Source organism: Erpetoichthys calabaricus, chromosome 3, assembly GCF_900747795.2.
Source record: "Erpetoichthys calabaricus chromosome 3, fErpCal1.3, whole genome shotgun sequence".
Classification (NCBI taxonomy): domain Eukaryota; kingdom Metazoa; phylum Chordata; class Cladistia; order Polypteriformes; family Polypteridae; genus Erpetoichthys; species Erpetoichthys calabaricus.
In genome coordinates, this window is record NC_041396.2 from 13,134,927 (window position 1) to 13,154,108 (window position 19,182).

General features: G+C 38.9%; 1 protein-coding gene across 1 annotated transcript in view; it reads right to left on the reverse strand.

Moving 5' to 3' along the window:
* Positions 1–13,641, reverse strand: part of blk (BLK proto-oncogene, Src family tyrosine kinase) — a 244,730-nt gene extending 231,089 nt beyond the window's left edge. The window contains exon 1 of the mRNA XM_051924437.1: positions 13,465–13,641. The gene's annotated coding sequence lies outside the window, so the exon portion shown is untranslated. The remainder of the gene's footprint in view (positions 1–13,464) is intronic.
* Positions 13,642–19,182: the final 5,541 nt, after the last annotated feature.

Genomic DNA, 19,182 nt, shown 5'->3' on the forward strand with positions numbered 1-19,182 from the left:
ACTGTATATATATATAAATATATATATTGTGAGGGATGGCCGGCCTGTCATCCCGGCCAACACCCCCAGGCCGCCAGATGGAGCTCTCCCTGCGGCATAGAGGTTCCCCCGAATTCCAGCAAGGCCTCATGGACCTTGTAGTTTTTACAACCAGCCCTACTGGATACCATTTGTACCTCCAGGAGACACTGTAGGTAGGCTCAGGGAATTCTACATGCCCTATAACCTGGAAGTACGTCATAGGCAAGGTGACAAGGGAAATGACGTGCTTCCGGGATGAAGAAGAGGATTTTTATCTGACCCGGAAGTGATAGGAGATCACATGGACTGAGGGATTGGAAACACTTCCGGGTCAGGGAATATAAAAGGACTATGGGAAATCCGAGACGATGAGCTGAGTTGGGAGGCAGGGTGGCTAAGCGTCTGGGAGTGGAGGATTGGTTATTGATTTGTTTATTGTTTGAGTATTGTGGAGAGTAGGGTGCTTTGTGCACTTATATATATATAATAATAAATATTCAATTTGGACTTTTATCTGGTGTCTGACGTCTGGTCTGAGAGTTCAAGGGGTTGACAGTGCCTCTATCTGTCACAATATATATATAATTTAGATGTAAAATCTAAATTATTCATTTTCAAGAACTTGTAATTTTTTAATTTTTTTTTTTGGATCTTTTATTGGATTTATCAAAAACGTGTAACTTTCCATACAATCAAGTCAAACTTAACAAAACTAAATTCAAATCAACCCTTACCCATGACAAAGAAAGGCAGACCAAAAACCAGAGCAAAACTGTTGAGAGTAGTAAAGAAAGAAAGGAGTCTTTTCCCCCCAATATAAATGCTTATTCTAAAATGTTATTGATTAGGTCCTGCCAGGTTTTAAAAAAAACATTTTGCACAGATCCTCTAAGTGAGAATTAGATTTTTTCCCATTTCAAATAGTATAGAACATCAGTTACCCACTGACTTAAAAGAGAAGAGTTAGAATTCTTCCAGTTGATCAAGACAAGTCTACATGCCAATAGTGTAGTAAAGGCCATTACAGTTTGTTTGTCCTTCTCCACTTTAAGCCCCTCTGTGAGCCCACCACACACAGCTGTTAATGGATTAGGAGGGATTGTGACCCCAAGGCTGTCTGATAGGCATTTAAAAATCTTCATCCCGAATGAAGTTAATTTGGTGCAGGCCCAGAACATGTGGCCCAATGAGGATGGAGCTCGATTGCAATGTTTTCAGGTTGTCGCTTGCTCTGGAAACATCTTGGACAATTTTAAACGAAACAGGTGTGCTCGATAAAAGGTTTTAAGATGAATAATTGAATGTTTTGAACATATGGAGCTAAGAAGTTGCAGATTTTTAATAACATTTTTTTGCATGTCTGAGAAAAGAGCCTAATTTTCTGAGGGTAAAGGGATAACAACTGTTTTCGACATTACTCTCTGATTTTAAAGGTGTTTATGAGGTGACAGAATATCAATCTAATTATATTTTTAATCTGAGTACTAAAACTGAGATCTGCATAGAAGAACACCAAGATTTCTGACTTGTTTTTTAGTTTTTAACGCCTTGAAGCCGAGTTAGAAAGCAACTCTAAATATTTCCTGTTTATTTCCAAAGAGTATGATTTCTGTTTTATCTCCACTTAGTTGAAGGAAGTGTTGCTGCATCCAGATGTTAATTTGTTGTTGGCTTTGAGACAATAGGACTAAAGTCATTAGGAGAACTGCTCAAGTAAATCTGTACAACTGTGGTGTGCAAGTCAAATAAAATTGGACTGAGTGGAAGCGGGTAAATGTTGATGCCACTTTGTCATTCTCAGAATCAGAAGGATCTTTTTCCAGAAATATTCATTCTCTCTTTAAAGTTCTTCGTTTAACTAGAACAAACGTGTAGAACAAGCCACCTCATATCACAGTTCCCAGTTTGTGAGCTTCGCTTCATAAATACAGAATATCTGATTGGTGTGATACTGCTAGTGTTGAATACGATTGATATGATTGGTGATTCTGAGTTATTGAAGGATGTCCATTATAATGTGTTCTTTCTACAATGACTTGCATAAGAAGAAATGAGCCATATTTAAAAAATTCAATCAGTAACGGGACGGGACATCTGGAAACTCTCTTAATGTCACATAGACAGAGTGCAGTGAAATTCTTCCTGGTATGTGCTAATCAACGCTGCGTGAGATGATTAGTCAGGAAGGACTTCTTTATGCAAAGAGTTGTGAGAATCTGAAAGAAACTGCCGAGACAAGGAGTTGAAGCAGCAACCTTAATAACCGTTAAGAAGAATTTGGACGAGACATGGGAGCAGCTTAGCTATTAGCTAAACAAGCGAGATTGATGGACTGAATAATCTCCTCTCGTTTGTCAAATTTATTGTGTTCTATGTTCTTATGTTCTTACGAAAACCTAGTGAGTTATTCTATAAACCTTTGACACACACTTTTCAGAAAACACAGCACACGGCGGAAATTTCTACAAATTGGAGGCTAAAAACATTTCTTCTGAGGCCTGGGGTTAGAATTAGGTCACCATCCCACTTACATTTCGTGAAAGATGATTAAAGAAGATTGGCATCAGAAAGAGCATCTGGGTGTAAAAATTCTGCCTTTAAAGGAAGCAGACACACGATCTGCATGAACCCGGAAAATGCAAACAGAGAAATTTCAAGATAAAAATGTTTTTCCATTACATAAAAGGTGATCAAGTCACATTAAAGGAAGTAAAGGCCACGAAGCTTAACTTGAGTATATTAATGGAAGACGTTATTAAGGACAGGACTGAACAAGACATGTCAAGAACCGGTGAACACTCAGCATAGGCTTAGATGGGGTTTGTGTGCACCACAGCCTTTTCAGACAGCGATACGGAAACATACAAGAAATGTGAGTACAAGATCAGGAAAGCAAATAAAGGGGCTAAATGTCAAAATGGGAATAAACAAGAGTTCCAGTATGGCAGCACTAATGATTCATACAAATTCTGGAAGGGTTTCAAGTGTTCATGGATTACAAAGTTAGCCTGACACATCCACACTTTCTACCCCTGATGAATTTGTATGTGATATTATTGATCTTCATTTTAGGAACACTTTCGGTAAGATCCCAGGTAAGAGACTTGTGATCAAACTAAAAAGCGGGAATAAAAGGCGTAGATGGGTGAATAATTGGCTCAAACACACTATCATTAGAGAAACTTTAGTAGAATTGCCATATGCTGTACCCTTCACCTCTCCCTGAAACATCTGGATAAAAAAGACACATATATGTTCATAGACTTTAGCTCCGCCTCAAAAGCTGGTTGTAAAACTGAGCAGTTTGGGCCTGAACACCACCCTCTGCAATTGGATCCTGGACTTCTTGACAGAGAAGCCCCAGTCAGTTCAGATGGGTTGCAACACTTCCAGCATCATCACACAGAGCACTGGAGCGCCGCAGGGCTGTGTGCTTAGTCCTCTGTTCTTCACCCTGCTGACTCACGACTGGAGAGCCAGGCACAACACCAACCACATCATCAAGTTTGCGGATGATACGACGTTGCTGGGACTGAAAAGCAGAGATGATGAAACAGCATACAGAGATGAGGTGGAACGGCTGTCTGCATGATGTGAAGACAACAATCTACAGTGCATCCGGGAAGTATTCACAGCGCATCACTTTTTCCACATTCTGTTATGATACAGCCTTATTCCAAAATGGATTAAATTCATTTTTTTCCTCAGAATTCTGCACACAACACCCCATAATGACAACGTGAAAAAAGTTTACTTGAGGTTTTTGCAAATTTATTAAAAATAAAAAAACTGAGAAATCCCATGTACATAAGTATTCACAGCCTTCGCTCAATACTTTGTCGATGCACCTTTGGCAGCAATTCCAGCCTCAAGTCTTTTTGAATATGATGCCACAAGCTTGGCACACCTATCTTTGGTCAGTTTCGCCCATTCCTCTTTGCAGCACCTGTCAAGCTCCATCAGGTTGGATGAGAAGCGTCGGTGCACAGCCATTTTAAGATCTCTCCAGAGATGTTCAATCAGATTCAAGTCTGGGCTCTGGCTGGGCCACTCAAGGACATTCACAGAGTTGTCCTGAAGCCACTCCTTTGATATCTTGGCTGTGTGTTTAGGGTCGTTGTCCTGCTGAAAGATGAACCGTCGCCCCAGTCTGAGGTCAAGAGCGCTCTGGAGCAGGTTTTCATCCAGGATGTCTCTGTACATTGCTGCAGTCATCTTTCCCTTTATCCTGACTAGTCTCCTAGTCCCTGCCGCTGAAAAACATCCCCACAGCATGATACTGCCACCACCATGCTTCACTGTATGGATTGTATCGGCCTGGTGATGAGCGGTGCCTGGTTTCCTCAAACGTGACGCCTGGCATTCACACCAAAGAGTTCAATCTTTGTCTCATCAGACCAGAGAATTTTCTTTCTCATGGTCTGAGGGTCCTTCAGGTGCCTTTTGGCAAACTCGAGGTGGGCTGCCATGTGCCTTTTACTAAGGAGTGGCTTCCATCTGGCCACTCTACCATAGAGGCCTGATTGGTGGATAGCTGCAGAGATGGTTGTCCTTCTGGAAGGTTCTCCTTTCTCCACAGAGGACCTCTGGAGCTCTGACAGAGTGACCATCGGGTTCTTGGTCACCTCCCTGACTAAGGCCCTTCTCCCCGATTGCTCAGTTTAGGTGGCCGGCCAGCTCTAGGAAGAGTCCTGGTGGTTTCAAACTTCTTCCACTTACGAATGATGGAGGCCACTGTGCTCATTGGGATCTTCAAAGCAGCAGAAATTTTTCTGTAACCTTCCCCAGATTTGTGCCTTGAGACAATCCTGTCTCAGAGGTCTACAGACAATTCCTTTGACTTCATGCTTGGTTTGTGCTCTGACATGAACTGTCAACTGTGGGACCTTCTATAGACAGGTGTGTGCCTTTCCAAATCATGTCCAGTCAACTGAATTTACCACAGGTGAACTCCACTTAAGCTGCAGAAACATCTCAAGGATGATCAGGGGAAACAGGATGCACCTCAGCTCAATTTTGAGCTTCATGGCAAAGGCTGTGAATACTTATGTACATGTGCTTTCTCAGTTTTTTTATTTTTAATAAATTTGCAAAAACCTCAAGTAAACTTTTTTCATGTTGTCATTATGGAGCGTTGTGTGTAGAGTTCTGAGGAAAAAAAATGAATTTAATCCATTTTGGAATAAGGCTGTAATATAACAAAATGTGGAAAAAGTGATGCGCAGTGAATACTTTCTGGATGCACTGTATCTCTCAATGTCGGCAAGACAAAAGAGATAATCGTGGACTTCAGAAAATCACATCCTGCCCACATCCCACTGAGCATCAATGGCTTAGATGTGGAGACTGTTAGGAGTACCAAGTTCCTCGGTGTGCACATAACTGAGGAACTTACGTGGACGCATAACACCTCATCACTAATCAAGAAAGCCCAGAAGAGACTACACTTCCTGAGGCGGCTGAAGCGAGCAAGTCTTCCCCCTTCCATCCTCACCATGTTCTACAGAGACACCATTGAGAGCATTCTGACCAGCTGTATCACTGTCTGGTATGGCCACTACAACATATCCAAAGGATAGTGAAGACAGCAGAGAACATTATCAAGGTGCCTCACAATTCAATACAGGACATATTTTACAAACGCAGTGTCCGCAAGGCCTGCAAGCATTGAGCAGGACCACTTACACCCCTCACATGGACTTTTCACACTTCTGCCATCCAAGAGAAGATACTGCAGCATCAGAGCCAGATCTGCCAGGCTGCAGGAGAGTTTTTTACCCCCAAGCTGTCAGACTCCTTAACACCAGGCTGCCCCCTGGGATCTTCCACACGGCCTCAACCACCTCGAAAAAGAGAACTTTTATTCACGCAGGCCACTGTCCTGCAGAGACGAGTGTGCATGAAAAAAAAGAACTGATAATCTCATACTGACCTTGAAGGATTTTGCACACTGCACTTTGACATTCTTTGATATCCGTCTGCTGTGAAACATTCTGACCTATCATTGTTTACACGTCTTAAACAATTATCATACAATGATCATTTCTGTATTATCTATATCTATTATTTATTTATTATATTACAAACAGTCATATGAAAAAGTTTGTGAACCCCTCTCAGCCTGCATAATAATTGACTCTCCTTTCAACAATAAAGATAACAGTGGTATGTCGTTCATTTCCTAGGAACATCTGAGTACTGCGGTGTTTTTTTTGATTTTTAGTGACGCAGTATTTAGTTGTATGAAATTAAATGAAATGTGAAAAACTGGCTGTGCACAAATGTGGGTCCCCTTGTCATTGTGCTGATTTGAATGCCTGTCACTGCTCAATGCTGATTAGTTGGTTGATGAGCACGTTAAGCCTTGAACTTCATAGACAGGTGTGTCCATCATGAGATATAAAGGTATTTAAGGTGGTCAATTACAAGTTGGGCTTCCTTCCCTTTGACTCTCCTCTGAAGAGTGACAGCATGGGATCCTCAAAGCAACTCTCCAAAGATCTGAAAACAAAGATTGTTGAGTCTCCTGCTTTAGGGGAAGGCTACAAAAAGCCATCTCAGAGGTTTAAACTGTCAGTTTCAACGGTAAGGAATGGAATCAGGAAATGGAAGGCCACAGGCACAGTTGCTGTTAAACCAGCAGGTCTGGCAGGCCAAGAAAAATACAGAAGCGGCATATGAGCAGGATTGTGAGAATGGTGACAGACAACCCACAGATCACCTCCAAAGACCTGCAAGGACATCTTGCTGCAGATGGTGTATCTGTACATCGTTCTACAATTCAGCACAATTTGCACAAAGAACATCTGTATGGCAGGGTGATGAGAAAGAAGCCCTTTCTGCACTCACGCCACAAACAGAGTCGCTTGTTGTATGCCAATGCTCATTCAGACAAGCCAGATTCATTTTGGAACAAAGTGCTTTGGACTGATGAGACAAAAATGGAGTTATTTGGTCTTAACAAAAAGCGCTTTGCATGGTGGAAGAAGGACACCGTATTCCAAGAAAAACACCTGCTACCTACTGTCACATTTGGTGGAGGATCCATCATGCTGTGGGGCTGTGTGGCTAGTTCAGGGACTGGGGCCCTTGTTAAAGTCAAAGGTCACATGAATTCAACCCAATATCAACAAATTCTTCAGGATAATGTTCAAGCATCAGTCACAAAGTTGAAGTTACGCAGGGGTTGGATATTCCAAGAAGATAATGACCCAAAACACAGTTGGAAATCTACAAAGGCATTCATGCAGAGGGAGAAGTACAATGTCCTGGAATGGCCGTCACAGTCCCCTGACTTGAATATCATTGAAAATCTATGGGATGATTTGAAGCAGGCTGTCCATCAAATTGAACTGAACTGGAGAGATTTTGTATGAAGAATGGTCAACAATACCTCCATCCAGAATCCAGACACTCATCAGAGGCTATAGGAGGACAGCGTCTAGAGGTGTTAGATTTACAAAAGGAGGCTCAACTAAGTATTGATGTCATATCTCTGTTGGGGTGCCCAAATTTATGCACCTGTCTAATTTTATTATGATGCATATTGCATATTTTCTGTTAATCCCATAAACTTAATGTCACTGCTGAAATACTACTGTGTCCATAAGGCATGTCAGATATTAAAAGGAAGTTGCTACTTTGAAAGCTCAAAAATCCAAAGAATTAAGAGGGGTTCCCAGACTTTTTCATATGACTGTATTTATTGACTATATTTATGTATCTAGATTGCATAGTACCATACATTCATCAATCTTCATATTGCTTACTACATGTTAATATTGCTGCTACTTCTTTGTCTTACCTTTGCACAATATCTTGTCTTGTTTGTGTTTTAATTTTCATTTTTAATTTGAATTCTAATTTTAATTTAATTTTATTTTTTTATTCGCACTTCATGTTGTTACACTGTGGACCCTGAGCTTCACAATTTCATCTATCTGTATACTTGTATATGGTTGAGATGACAATAAAGTTTGCTTTGTCTTGATTTTGACTTTGATGTTAATGGATCAGTGTTAGGGCCGTTGATCTTTTTTGCATATATAAATAATTCTGATAAGAATATTAAAAAAAAAACAAGCAGGTAAATCAATCAGAAATGATTTAGAACCAGCTGCATCATTACAGGGGACCGGGACATAAGCTGAACTTAGGCCAATTTGTGGTAAATGAGATTTAATTTATTTTTAAGTATTACATATAGGAAATAAAAATGTTTGATCTGGAGATTTGAAGCTTGAGAGTAGAACTTTTGTGTCACAGACAACTGATCATTGGACAGAGGACAGAAGCAATGAAGAATAAACCAATAGGATGCTAAATTATATAGCGCCCCCAGTGCAATGTATAAGTCAACAGAGGTTAAGTTAAAACTCACTAAAAAGGCATTTTGTTTAGTAAGGATACTGAACTTATTAAGACAATAAAATAAAACATATACTCTATATACTCTCTCTCTCTCTCTCTCTCTCTCTCTCTCTCTCTCTCTCTCTCTATATATATATATATATATATATATATATATATATATATATATATATATATATATATATATATATAAATATATAGTATACATATGAAATTCTACCTTTCAAATGCTTACAAATAAAAGAACATTTTAAAGGTTTATATGGTTACAAACTACAGTAAAGTCTTATCTGCATTAGGTGCTAATCATCATGCAACAGGTCACTACATCCCGGCACCATGATGAGCAAGCAGCACTCGGCAATCGCAATAAGAAGAAATTTCTTTTGAGCGTATTTAGGTGTACTTGACTTATGTAACGGGAGCATGTGGGAATTACAGTAAACAAGTTACAGAAATGCAAACTAAGACTTCAAATATATTAGCTGAAATATTTTGGGTGCTACATCTATATTTGTACCATATGTGTTGCTTTATAATTTTTAAATTGTTACTAATTTACATTTTTACTCAAGGTACATTAGCGACAGCAGTGAAAAAAAATTAAAGCCTTCAACAGGAAAGAAGGTGAAAATGGGAAAAGTACAAACAGAGAAATAAAGTATCAAAATTTAACGTGCAAAAATATATTACTAGTTGCAATGGTAAAAACAGCTCTGCTGTTGATATTGAACATGTACTTGTCAAATCTTGCTTCATTACCTGTAATTACTCAATTCATATAATAATATTAAAATTACAAGTTATTATTGTACTGTATTTTTATGTGTAGTCAATCATATTACCCAAAACTGAGCAATTGGAAAATAACCCTACACCAGTCTTCAGTTGAGTTCAGTTTACGTTTTATGCTCTTCACTAAGTGAGGCGGCGGGGCGCTGGGACAGAATCGCCCGTAAAAATACAAATAGAAACTTTATAAATTATTAAATACATACTGAGTGCACATTTAAGATGGCAATGTGAATTATATATTGAATATTTTGTGCATTTTCATAAAAAAAGTCAGCTTTATAGCCTTGAGGTTCAGCGTTACAGGTTAATGGTTCTGAAGTGTCAAATTGGTCAACATTTAGAGACGCGTAAAACATATGGAAATACATGAAAATACATATTTCGATGTCAAGTAAATTATATTTTAATATGTGGAACAAGTAGAGATTATTATATTATATTATATTATATTATATTATATTATATTATATTATATTATATTACAATGGATAAGTTACAATGGAAAAGTTTGTTGAAAAGATGGATAGATAGATGTATATTATATTATATTATATTATATTATATTATATTATATTATATTATATTATAATGGATAAGTTAAAATGGATAAGCTGGTTAAAAAGATAGACAGGTAGATGTATAATATATAATATAATATAATATAATATAATATAATATAATATAATATAATATAATATATCTTGTAGGATATCTATTTTTGCATTTTATTCTAGTTTATTGTCTCTTATTCTATTTCAGCATTCGCATATCATATATTTATCTTTATTTAGTGTTTCATTCAGATGTTATTTTATCCATTGTTGTATATGTCCGGTTGTTTTTTCTGATGTTCAGTGAAGTCCATTGAGTATGGAAACTTCACAATATAAAAATAAATAAATAAAATAAATAAATAAATAAAATATTATTAATATTATTATTATGGGATTTTCCAATTGTTATGTTATTTTCATAAAATATAATTTCATTGTTGTCAGATCAGCTGTAAATAACACTATAATATAATATAATATAATATAATATAATATAATATAATATAATGTTTATAACAAAAAGTCACCAAGACAGACAACATTAGAGTAATATATAAACAAATATATACTGTATAAAATAAAATTCACAAGCCAATGTAATCCGGTTCCAGGCAGGAACCTACTCTAGACACTGTGGAAAGAAAAGAAAGGCATTACATAATAGATTGATAGATAGATAGATATGAAAGGCACTATATAATAGATAGATAGATAGATAGATAGATAGATAGATAGATAGATAGATAGATAGATGCTCTGTCTATTTCTCTGCAAAAGCTAACACTTGTACGTGTAAACACGCACAACCCAGTATCGTACTTACAACACTCAAACATTCATTTAAGCATATAAACATTTACATTTGCATGTACACATAAATATACATAAAGAAAACTTTGTTTATTAATAATTATTCAAATACTATTATATAGTACTATGAGTATATTAAGAACTATATTTACTATGAACAAAAATTATGTTCTCATTAGATTGCCCAACATGACTTTCTAACTCTGCAGAAGGCCCAGGAGGTGGTGGGCAGCCATTTGGCCGCAGTCACCAGACCTGTGAGTGACTTCCGTTCTGCTGAGTGAAGTTTTTGTTTTCCTCCCCTCCTTTCTCAACTGGCCATATTTTAATTGTAATTTGAATGGACAGATGTTTTCACGATTTGTTTCTGATGCTCTGTGTTCCTGTGTGCTCGGCTCATTTGTGTGTTTTTGTATGTTTTGGCTGTCTGGTTTAAGAGTTTCTCTTAGAGCTGGAAACTTGTGAAAGCGCTCCAAGACTAAACTCTGTGATGGTTCACCACAACTAATCAAGCATTAAAAAAACATTTGTTTCCTGTTTTGCTAATTTTTTACAGTTTTTATAGAAATTATATTTTATTCAGTTAATAAAAAAAAATAAAAAATTAAGATCGGTTCTCAAAAATCCGATTTGACAGTGTGGAGCAAGCAATGCATTCTAGTACATTTCCAGCATAGAATTTCTTGTTTTGACTTGACTTTTCAGAAGAATGGGGAAACATTACATACTTATTTTTAACAAGAATTATTTCTGGAGACAGACATAGAGATTTCCAAGACGTGCCTAACTGAGACCAACTACTTTAAACTATCCAAACTAATTTCACAGGCCTACGACTCATTTATGTTTTATTGCTGCCCGGAAAAATCCAGAAATCAGAGACCAAAATAATATAAAAGGTTTCATGTAATGACTCTGACGATCTCTAATAAAATGAAGACCTAAAACAAGAATGAGCCACGGATACTGTGGAGAAACCTTCATCTGTGTACAAACATATTAGCCAAGTCAGAAGTTGGTTTTTTTTCAGTAATTCTCATATGTTTTTGAAGGCGGTGGTCATATTTTTTTATATCTTTATTTAATAAGGTATAAAAAGTTTAATTTTCTGCTCGGGACTAACAAAGTACTCACTCTATCTATTATATTGTGCCTATCTATCTATCTATCTATCTATCTATCTATCTATCTATCTATCTATCTATCTATCTATCTATCTATCATAGTACCTTAATTATATAAATAAATATATTCATTTCAACAAAACTTTGTGAAGCATTCATATCTGGGTGTGAGTTAGTGCATTTGCGCCCTGTCCCAGTGTTGTTTTTGCTTTGTGCCCAATGATTGCTGGAATAGCCCCCTGCATCCTCACGACCCTGTTTTGGATAACCAAATTCAGAAAACAAATTAATCACTGAAGAAAGAAGGTTGAATTTATGTTTTGTTTTTAACTCACATTTAAAAAACTTTAAACTAATACGACTGACAGCACAAACAACAATATGTTTCTGCCTTGTGCCTAATGCTTACTGGCATAGGCTCCGGTGAACCCACAACCCTTCCCTGGATAAGAAGATTAGGAAAATGGATTATTATTATTATTATTATTATTATTATTATTATTATTATTATTTTAACTGTAACAGAAAAAAATGTATGAATTGATGAATGGATGGAAGATATTAAGGACTGCAAATATTATTATTATTATTACTAGCCCTGTGGTGGGCTGGCGCCCTGCCCGGGGTTTATTTCCTGCCTTGCACCCTGTGTTGGCTGGGATTGGCTCCAGCGGTCCCCCGTGACCCTGTATTAGGATATAGCGGGTTGGATAATGGATGGATGGATGGATGGATGGATGGATGGATGGATGGATTATTATTACTATTTATTTCAAGTATAGCAGAGAAAAATATATAAATAGATGAATGGATGGTAGATACTGAGGACAGCAGTTATTATTATTATTATTATTATTAGAACATTACATCATTTTTATTACCCAGTGATTGTTTCTTCCTTGTGCCCAAAGCTTGCTGGGATAGACTCCAGCCGCCCCACTCAGGATAAGTTGGATTGGAAAACAGGCAGGTGGAATGATGGACACTTTATAAATATATATATACAGTATATATATATAGATAGATAGATAGATAGATAGATAGATAGATAGATAGATAGATAGATAGATAGATAGATAGATAGATAGATAGATAGAACACATTTATTCATTGTACAGATGTATAAAAGATACTTAGACACATAGATATTGCTGTGCATGAAACAGAAATATAGGAAAGGTCTACATATTAAAGGATATATTAATATGTGCTTCATTTTAAAAATGTTATTTAAAATAGGTAGAAAAATAAACCCATAAGGCAGAACCATTCAAAAATAGATATTTGTATATAAAACATATATAAACAGATATATAATGCATAGCATACCATTCTGAAACCTGAATAATCAAGTTTAAGCTGAAGCCTATTTCTAGGTACAGTAGACAGGAAAGGCACTATATAATAAATAAATAGACCTTCAACTGTGCAACAATTAATTGCTTAGTTTCTAAATGAATGTGTGAATATGAGTGAACAGATAACCTGTTCCCCCCATCTACTTTGTAGATTGGATGGTAGTTTAGTTGAATTTATTGCTCTGTTCAGTGTGATAACCTTATTATAACACTAAAGCTTGCCCCCTTTTCATTTAGCGTCTACCAGATAGGGTCTTCTCCACTCTATCATGTTGTATTTTTAGTAAATCATTATCAATGTGCACAAAAACCTAGTTTTCCTCCTTTATGCTGTGTATAAGGCAGCCTGTGCCTCTGCCCAATGAGACCGTTTACTCGCACAGTAGTTTAACACAAGGAAAAAGTTGGACAGAACCGTCGAACTCAACTTACTTGGTGAGTCTGGTGCAGTCTGAAGATTAAAAGCTGCCAGTGATAAGGAAATCCATGTTGTCTGTTGACTAGTAATCCAGTGCTTTTCCCAAGTGACCAGGCTGTATCAATGGTCTCGGTCACCACCCTGGCCCCTGTGTCTCGCTCTGTCTGTCTCTCTCTATCTCCCTATCACTTGCTCGCTCTCTCTCTCTCTCTCTCTCTCTCTATCTCCCTATCACTTGCTCGCTCTCTCTCTCTCCCTCGCTCTCCCTCTCTCTCTCTCTCTTTCTCTCATACAAGGTTTATTACATCAGTCGCCTATCATCAGGAAGTCAGATGCCTCATGAGGTTCAACAGAGTGCACCCAAGAGCAGGCAGACGCAAATTCCCCACTCCAGTCCCAGACAAGCCATTGACTTGCACATAGCTTTGCTGTTTGATTGTATTTTTAGATTTTTTTCTGGTTAATTTCCTTTTTTTCAGAATGTGGTAATTGCAATAGTCTGAAACCATTTCGTGAGAAAACACTTCTCTTCTTTTCCTATACAGAAAATGAAATCAGCTGTCACCTTCTTTGAACTGTTGTCCTGCCTCTTTAAAGCCTTCAAATACGACATTGCATTTAGCGTGCCCTACAGATTTGATCAATGAGTTAAGGCTCAGGCAGGCCATTAAAGGCTGAGGCCAGAACTCTCTGCCTAACCCAGGGATCCTCAGGGCTGTGTGGTGCAGGTACACCAGTGGCCACTCGAGGCAGCACCAGGCACTGATCTGTGTAATGAAAATGGGACATAATAATAATAATAATAATAATTTCTGACCTTTCTCTGAAGTGTACCAAAGAAGGGTGGAGTTTCTAAATAGTCCCTGGTGCCTGAAAAAAAGTTCCTGTGCTGTGAAAGTACTTAATGGAGCAACAGTATACAGGCTGGTGCATGCATCCCATAATTATCTAAGATCGGATAGAGTTTGGACTCCATGGTGGCACAGTGGTAGAGCGACCGCTATCTATCTATCTATCTATCTATCTATCTATCTATCTATCTATCTACAGTGTTTTGCGATCCCTGTGTTGACTTTACATGATCTTCACGTGTCCATGTAGGTTTCCTCAGGGTGCTCCAAAGACATGTGAGTTAGGCAAATTGGTGAAGTAACCAGTGTGTATGTGCGTGTGGGTGAGTGCATGTGCGTGTGTGTGTGTATGCATGGGTGTGTGTGCACACATGCACAATACAATACAATACAATTTATTTTTTGTAAAGCCCAAAATCACACAGGAAGTGCCGCAATGGGCTTTAACAGACCCTGCCTCTTGACAACCCCCCAGCCTTGACTCTCTAAGAAGACAAGGAGAAACTCCCAAAAAAACCTTGTAGGGAAAAAATGGAAGAAACCTTGGGAAAGGCAGTTCAAAGAGAGACACCTGTCCAGGTAGGTTGGGCGTGCAGTGGGTGTCAAAAGAAGGGGGTCAATACAATACAATGCAGTACACAGAACAGAACAATTCCTCAATATAGTAAGAAATAAAAATTATAAATATTAGAAGTACAGAGCAGAATTTAACAGTAGATGATATATCCCATAATAAGATTTGGATTTGTGTAGAGTCCTGGAGACCTCATCCTTCAAGCTGCCTCCCCCATTTGGCCATTCCACGGCTGAAACAGTGCTGGGCCAGCCAATCCGATGAAAGGACCCCTCTTACCCACGATTCCTGCGATCCTCCATCTGGGATGACTTTACCTTAGGCAGGCAAAACAAATTGGCATTTGAGTACCGAGAAGAAAAACAGAATAAGTGAGGGTTAGTATACAATTATAACTGTCATGTTACTTATCTTTAAGTGCTAATGACTAACAACAGAGATGCAGTCTGTACAGTTAATCAGCAGCTCTAGTCAGGGTGTGCTAAACTGAAGTAGTGAGTCTTCAGCCAGGATTTAAAAGCTGAGACCGAAGGGGCATCTCTTATAGTAGCAGGCAGACCATTCCACAGTTTAGGGACCCTGTAACTAAAAGCTCGACCTCCCACTGTTATTTTATTAATCCTTGGAATCCTAAGCAGACCGGCATCTTGAGATCTTAATGTGCGCTCAGGTTTGTAAGTCATGATAAGTTCAGACAAGTAAGCCGGACCTCGACCATTTAATAATTTATATGTTAAAAGAAGGATTTTGAAATCTGCCCTAAACTTAACCAGGAGCCAGCGTAAGGATTTAAGAACTGGAGTTATGTGTTCGTATTTTCTTGTTCTTGTAATAATTCTTGCAGCCGCATTTTGGATTAACTGGAGGCTGTATAAAGAACAGTTTGAACATCCAGTGAACACCGCATTGCAGTAGTCAATCCTACTAGAGATAAATGCATGAATTAGTTTCTCAGAATCCTGTTTATTTAAAAAGCACCTTAATTTCCTAACATTTTTAAGATGGAAGAAACATGTTTTGGGAAACTTTGTAATGTGCGCTTTAAATGACATGCTAGAGTCAAAGATAACTCCTAGATTGCGGGCTGATTCAGTAAAATTAATTGGGATTCCAACTGAGTTAAATGATGACAAAATATTGTTGTGATCAGCGTCATTCCCTCCAACAATTAACATCTCTGTTTTATCTGTGTTTAAAGACAAGTAGTTCTTATTCATCCACTCCTTTAATTCACTAACACAACTAATTAAAGACAACATTGGAGAAACTTCACTTGATTTAAATGAAAGGTATAACTGGGTGTCATCTGCATACGCGTGAAAATTAACATTATGTTTCCTAATGAGAGATCCCAGTGGAAGCATGTACAGTGAAAACAGTAAAGGTCCCAGTACTGAGCCCTGCGGGACACCATATTGAACTTCTGTGTATAATGATGGAGTACTGTCAGCACATTTCTGTACATATTGGAATCGATTTGATAAGTAAGAACTAAACCAAGCGAGCACGGTGCCTGTAAGCCCAACATCATTTTCTAGCCTGTGCAGTAAAATAGAGTGGTCGATGGTGTCAAATGCAGCACTTAAGTCCAACAACATAATTACAGTGGAGTTTCCTTCATCAGAGGATATCAGAATGTCATTTACAACCCGTGTTAGTGCCGTTTCTGTACTATGACCAGTGCGAAAACCAGACTGGAATTTCTCAAATAAATTGTAATGCGTAAGGTGTGTCTGAAGCTGACTGGCGACTACTTTTTCTAGTATTTTAGAGAGAAACGGCACATTTGAAATAGGCCTATAATTATTTAGTATATGTGGGTCAAGGTCTGACTTTTTAAGTAATGGTTTAATGACTGACACTTTTAGTGCATCAGGTACTGTGCCATGCAATAATGAACTATTGATAATGTTTAGGATAGGCGCTGCAAGAACATCCATTGAACTTTTTACTAGTTTTGTTGGCATTGGATCTAGGGAACAAGTAGTGGGCTTCATTTTAGAAATTAAACTTAATACTTCCTGCTCAGTTACAGGATTAAAATTACTAAAGAGCTGAGTGCAATGTGAGACAGGGTCTGCTAAGCTAGTATTTGGTTTGTACTGTGATGCAGAGATCTGGGATCTTATATTTTTAATTTTCTCATTGAAGAAGTTCATAAAGTCTGTACTGCTAATATCTGTTGGTATTTTGCACTGTTGATCTGAATTTCCATTTGTTAATTTAGCCACTGTTCTAAACAGTACCCGAGGATTTCTGACCGAGCTTTAAAGAGGGTTTTTTTATATTTATTAACACTCTCTGTCCATGCAATTTGAAAGACATGTAGCTTTGTTGTTCTCCATCTGCGCTCCAGTTTTCGACACTCTAATTTAAGAGCTTGAGTGTTTTCATTAAACCAGGGAGAGTTTCTATGTGCTTTGATCACTTTTGTTTTAAGGGGAGCTACTGCGTCCAGAGCATCTCTCAAGGTCACATTATAATGTGATGTTAGCTGATCTAAATGGTTTTCTGTGTTTTCATTTGATGTTAACTGATCTAAATGGTTTTCCACAATTACACTCGACTTACTCAAAGTATCTCTAAATTTTGAAGCAGAATTACAATCTAGATGTCGCACTGTCTTTGTTTTAATCTTGGAGTGCGCTGGCAAGGGCAGGACTAAATTAAATGTAATTAAGTAGTGATCGGAAATAACTTCATTTAATGAAGTAATAATTAAATTTTGAATTTCAACTTTGTAAGTTATAATTAAATCTAATGTGTGGTTATGATTATGAGTTGGACCTTTGACATTCTGACAAAATCCTACTGAATTTAACAAATAAGTAAAACATTTGCTAAAAGTGTCAGTTTCCACATCAATATGTACATTAAAATCTCCCATCAGTACTACGTGATCATAATTTATAGCCAAATCAGATAAACGGTTGATAAATTCAGACATGAACAATGAATATGGGCTGGGTGGTCTGTAGACTAGCACTATAATTGTGTTAGAATCTGTTTTAATATTTAAAATGAATGCCTCAAAGGATGTAAAGTTGCCTAAATTTTTAGAAGTGAATTTTTAGCAGTTCGGAGTACCCACCCTTTTTGGAGTCCCTGGAGGGGGTGCTAGAGGGCATACCTTCTGGGGACTCCCTCGTTCTGCTGGGAGACTTCAATGCTCATGTGGGCAATGACAGTGAGACCTGGAAGGGCGTGATTGGGAGGAATGGCCCCCCGATCTGAACCCGAGCGGTGTTTTGTGATTGGACTTCTGTGCTCGTCACGGATTGTCCATAACGAACACCATGTTCAAGCATAGGGGTGTTCATATGTGCACTTGGCACCAGGACACCCTAGGCCTCAGTTCGATGATCGACTTTGTGGTCGTGTCGTCGGACTTGCGGCCACATGTCTTGGACACTCGGCTGAAGAGAGGGGCGGAGCTGTCAACTGATCACCACCTGGTGGTGAGTTGGCTTCGATGGTGGGGGAGGATGCCGGTCAGGCATGGTAGGCCCAAACGTGTTGTGAGGGTCTGCTGGGAACGTCTGGCAGAGCCCCCTGTCAGAAGTAGCTTCAACTCCCACCTCCGGCAGAACTTCGACCACATCCCGAGGGAGGTGGGGGACATTGAGTCCGAATGGGCCATGTTCCGTGCCTCTATTGTTGAGGCAGCTGACCGGAGCTGTGGCCGTAAGGTGGTCGGTGCCTGTCATGGCGGCAATCCCCGAACCTGCTGGTGGACACCGGCGGTGAAGGATGCCGTCAAGCTGAAGAAGGAGTCCTACCGGTCCCTTTTGTCCTGTGGAACTCTGGAGGCAGCTGATAGGTACCGGCAGGCCAAGCGGAATGCCGCTTTGGTGGTTGCTGAGGCAAAAACTCGGGCGTGGGAGGAGTTTGGGGAGGCCATGGAGAACGACTTTCGGACGGCTTCGAGGAGATTCTGGTCCACCATCCGGCGTCTCAGGAAGGGGAAGCAGTGCAGTGTCAACACTGTATATGGTGGGGATGGTGCTCTGCTGACCTCGACTCGGGACGTTGTGGATCGGTGGGAGGAGTACTTCGAAGACCTCCTCAATCCCATTAACATGCCTTCCAATGAGGAAGCAGAGCCTGGGGACTCAGAGGTGGGCTCCCCCATCTCTGGGACTGAGGTCACCGAGGTGGTCAAAAAACTCCTTGGTGGCAGGGCCCCGGGGGTGGATGAGATACGCCCGGAGTTCCTCAAGGCTCTGGATGTTGTAGGACTGTCTTGGTTGACACGCCTCTGCAACATCGTATGGACATCAGGGACAGTGCCTCTGGATTGGCAGACC